Here is a 5,730-nt window from a genome sequence, read left to right on the forward strand (position 1 = left end):
TTCTTTATCTTTTGCAAATAATTTATTTGCCAATGCAATAATTCCGCTTTCACGAACCTGTATATATAATGTTCTTAATGGAAGTTTATTCATTATGTATTCAAAATTTTACCTGATTTTAATTCAATTCCCTTTTTTTTTTATTTGCAAAAGAAATGATGATAATGTCCGTCTGTATTCAATTTTATATTCTTCAAAACGGAAATTGATTAATAATATTGTATTTCCGTATTGTTAAAAAAAATTTTTCAAATGAAAATTTTTGAAATACAAATTTTTCAATACATACAAAAGTTTTTACGAAAATTGTTGTTGGAAATTTTAAAGTATTTGAAACCCAATAAACAATTTGAAAACACTTAGCCCTCACATACCTTAATCAAATTTATGGATTTTACTTTGATACATTTAATGGGATAAGTAACTAAACGTGTTGTTTACTTACGCATTGTTTATACTCACATGCGTATAAACTATGAGTAAATGTTTATAAACATTAGATGTTGCTGAAATATAAAAACATTACATGTGTATCACCTCTTGTAATCCACAACAGCTGATAATGGGTGTAATAAAAAATTTTGGTGTAAAATTAGAACAAACAATAAGTTATATATGGTATATGGTTTAAAAAGTATTTATTAAAAGTATTAATAAAAGTTGATACTATTTGATATTTATGCAAAAAAAACTAAATTCTATGAAAAATAATATTCAACAGTAAAATTGTAGAAAACGTTCACCACAAGTTATAAAAACTTAAAAGTTTTGTGCAGACTCAATTTTCTTTATTAAAGTATCTCACAACAATAGGAAAAGTTTTAATATTACCTTTGTTAGAAGCATCGGTGGAGATGGAAAATGGATGAGAATTATCTAAGTCCTTTAATAGTGATTCTATAGAATATTTGGCTAGAATATTACGAACTATGTTGCTCATTATCGTTTTACCACAAGTAAAATTTGATGCCACATTTGAATCTGCAAATACATGCTTAATAAGTTTGCTGGTACAATCAGCGAATTGGTAACTACGACTGTGCATAACAGTATGAAAAGCAAATGCAGCTTCTGCAGCTGCACTACGTAATCTGGAGCTTTCTGTTTGTTTGTCTACTTTTTGATTGAAGTAGGTGCTAACAGATAATTGTTGACTGCATTTCATGTTTCGTATGTGTTTTGCTGTTTTCATGTGTCGCTTAATATCTGCCAAGCCCCCAAATGCAATAGAAAAAAATAATCCGCAGGCCATACATTTAGCTGTTGTATTATTGTTTCCTCTAGCAATCCAATTAAAAGATCTTTTCCAAGAATCATTAAATTTGTTTTTTCTTCGTGAAGCTATTTTGTTTTTTTCGCACTAGTTGGACAACTATCTTCCTCTCCATCCGAGCTTGAACTAAGGGTATCATCCGAAATCAATTCCTCCTCCATTTATGTACTCCCTTAAACGGCTAAAATTGTAAATTACTTCTGAAATGTCTAAACTTATTGAAATGTCTAAATATTTCTAATAATTTAACAACAAGAAATATTAATAAATGGATTATTTTTATACCCTCCACCACCATTAGTGGTGATAGAGGGTATATATAACTTTGTCATTCCGTGTGTAAGACCAAGAAATATTCATCTTAGACCCAATAAAGTATATATATTCTTGGACCTTATGAAATTCTGAGTCGATTTAGCTATGTCCGTCCGTCTGTCTGTCTGTATATAACATTCTCACGTTAACACGAAGCAACAAAAATTAACGAAATTCACCCAAAATATTTATTATTGTCCTAGGCAGTTTGGTATTGAAAATAAGCAAAATCGGTTCACAACGGGAAAAGTTATGAATCAAAATTTGAAACAACCTCGAAAAAAATAAGCAATTTTTACACATTCTGATGTAATTTTCTCGAAAACTATGTAAGATAATTCCATGAAAATCACCATACATTCGTTTCTACACAAGAGCTTGACTCCTGCTGAAAATCGGTCAACAATTTCATATACCTCCCATACAAAAGTACATATTCCCGGAAAATGGGTTTTATGTTAATAACTTCCGTCACAATGTCGAAATCTTTACATAATTTTACAAATTAAAATCTTATGTGAATAGAATTCATTCAGACAAAAAATTTTCTGGATCGGTCCATAATTGGACATAGCTCCCATACAAGGTCCCCTCCTGAAAATAACTTAAACGCAAATAATTCATTACTAAATTAAGACATCCATATAAAATTTGGTACAAGTATTGCTCTCACCTACAGAAATATTACTGTGAAATTTTTGTTCCATCGATCCAAAATTGGTCATAGTTCCCATACAAGGTCCCCTCCCGAAAATCACTTAAACGTGCATAACTCATTACTAAATTAAGATATCCATATAAAATTTGGTATAAGTATTGCTCATACGCAAGGAAATTTTACTGTGAAAGTTTTTTCTGATCGGTCCATAATTGGTCATAGCTCCCATACAAGGTCCCCTCCCGAAAATCACTTAAACGCGCATAACTCACTACTAAATTAAGATATCCATATAAAATTTGGTACTAGTATTACTCATATGCACATAAATATTACTGTGCAATTTTTCTCCGAGCCGTCCATAATTGGTCATAGCTCCCATACAAGGTCCCCTCCCAAAAATCACTTAAACGCACATGACTCATTACAAAATTAAGATATCCACATAAAATTTGGTACAAGTATTGCTCATATGCACGAAAATATTACTGTGAAATTTTTCTCCGATCGGTCCATAATTGGTCATAGCTCCCATACAAGGTCCCCTCCCGAAAATCGCTTAAACGCACATAACTAATTACTAAATTAAGATATTTATATAAAGTTTAGCACAAGCATTGCTCATATACAGACAAATATTACTGTGAATTTGTTTTCCTATCGGTCCATAATTGATCATAGCTCCCAAGGTCCCTTTCAGAAAAACACTTAAAGGCACATAATTCATTATCAAATAGCGATACCCATAAAACATTTGGCATAAATACTATTTTTGTACACAGAAATGTTATTTGAACATTTTTTCATGATCGGTCCAACTTTGGTCATAGCTCCCATACAAGGTTCCCTCCCGAAAATCCCTTAAACGCACATAACTCAATACAAAATATTGATATCCATACATTTAGCAAAAATATTGCTCTTATATACATAAATTAAACTATAAAATTGTTTTACCATCGGTCCATATTTGGTCATAGCTCTTATACTAGGTCCCCTCCAGAAAATCTCTTAAACGCACATTACTCATTACCAAATAAAGCTATTGATAAAAAATTTGGCCCAAATATTAATTTTGTATACAAAAATTCTATTTGAAGTTTTTTTCACGATTGGTTCATAACATGGGTGCGGTCGGTCCCATGCAAGGTTCCCTTCAGAAAATCACTTAAACACACATTACTTATTACTAAATTACGATATAGATACAAAATTTGACTGAAATATAGCTTTTATGAACAGAAATTTTGCTTAAAGAATGTTTTACGATCGGTCTATAATTGATCATATCTCCCATACTATGTCCTGCTCCTAAAAGCGCTTTAACCGTATTTAACTAGTTGCATTATCAATTTGTGTAGAACAAAGTTATATATATTTATTTTGAAAATCCTTAAATCTTTTACACACATGCATACATGCAAATTACTAAATATCGCTAAGCGCTATGAAAATATAATGAAAATGGTGTTTGTAATGTTAAATAAATCATGGAATTGTAATAGATTTAAGCTGTTTAAATCTTTGTATTTTTTCTATTCAAGACATGAGAAAACTTATTTCTACAAATATTTGATCAATTAGAAAAGTATTAATATATGTATAAGTAGCTGGTGGAGGGTATTTAAGATTCGGCTCAGCCGAATATAGCACTCTGACTTGTTTAATATTAAAAACGTATTAATAATCGCCGCCGTTTAAGTTAGTAAATTTATTTTTACATTATTTACCATTTATTAAATGCTTTATTTAAAATATAAAAATAATGGTTTGCGGACTTCTAATTATTTTGAATTTATAACTATTAAGGCCCAAATAGACTACACAAATGGCTTGACACACATACCAATATTTTACGTTTGTGCAAGCCTGTTGTGTGGTGTATGAGGGTGTTTCGTGTTTGTACAAAAGTTAAACAATTTTGATTTTTACACAAACATATTGAATTTTTGTCTAACCATTTGTATGGTTTATAATCATTAATAACAAATTTTTCAAAAAATTTACATTTCTAAGAAAAATTGAGATCTGTATCTTTGAAAGTCCACAAAAACCTGAAAAAAATCGGTTTTTGTACGAGCAATGTTTGTAGTGTGTGTGCGAATGAAAAAAGTATGTTTGATAAGCCGCTTGTGTAGTCTATTTGGGCCTTAAATCACATTTTTTGAAAAAAAGTTTGTAATTTATCAAGGCACTAGAACATTCGTCGTCGTTAACTGTTTATTTTTATATTTTTTTATATTAAAATACTAGCTAAAACCCGGCGTGCTTTGCTACTCCTGTTGATATAAAATAAAAAATATTCAAAATGCATTGAAATACATTGTTTATGAAAATTTTATTAATATTTGTTTGTCACTATCCAAAACCATAAAGTAATAAGACAAAGAAAGTTTGATATTTAAAGTATTTTATTGATTAATTGATTTTTATGTATATTATTTCTTAATAATAATTTCTTATTCCTAAAAATAAAATTTACAAAATATTACAAAATTACTAATATATAATTGTATAATTATAATAATAATTATATAATTATTTTTTATTCTAAAGGTTTCCCAACTTGCAAGCATGCACCTTAAAGCTGACCATGTGAGAAGCAAGGATTTTCCAGATTTATTCCACACACTTGCAGGGATTTACCCTGCCAAACGTATAGGAAATTGCAACCGTTTAAAGTCGAATGGCATTTCCGATGTTGTCATTGGGATCCGAGGTAGTAAGACATCCGTTCCTTTATATTGGCCAGTTATAATCGTTGCTTCGATTAAGTTGTTCATTAATTTCTTAACTCTTAATCGAGTACCATTACAGAGACGTTGTGGATTAATATTTCGCAATAAAATAATTGGAACGCCAATTTTCAACTTCAGTTCGTGGAGTGGAAATCCTGGTAAATCAAATGTATTCAAAAATTCTACAGGATAATTGACGACATCATCATTATATGTAACAGTATCGATGGATTTATATGTTTTTAAAATATCATCGATTCTATTCAAAATAATATTATTGATACAATTAACGTCAATGTTTTTAAAATATCATCGATTCTATTCAAAATAATATTATTGATACAATTAACGTCAATGTTTTTGGGTGCCAGTAAAGTACGCTCACATAACCACTGCCTATTTTTCTAAACATTAAATGCATAATCTTTAGAAAATTGAGTTTCCAATGGTAATTTGAGTGCAGAATGCGCAGTGGCTAAGGCAATATTCTTTTGTGATCGAACTTTAGCTAAAATCAATGAGATGAGAAATGTTTTTCTGGTTCCTCCTGGCGCATCAATGAAATAAAATCCTCCTTTTTGGTTTGTAATTGTTGACATTATTGTATTGTATGTCATTCTCAGCTCTGTTTGTAAATGCGGTAAATTTTCTGCCACCAAATTCTCTAAATCTGGTGGATTGTAATCCATTTCACGTTGCAGATCTTGGTCATTTACTCTAAATAATAATATGAAAACTTACTACAG

This window comes from Lucilia sericata, unplaced genomic scaffold (assembly GCF_015586225.1).
Source record: "Lucilia sericata isolate MDLA Ls3-8-SP2 unplaced genomic scaffold, ASM1558622v1 Contig000388F_arrow, whole genome shotgun sequence".
NCBI classification, from domain to species: Eukaryota; Metazoa; Arthropoda; class Insecta; order Diptera; family Calliphoridae; genus Lucilia; species Lucilia sericata.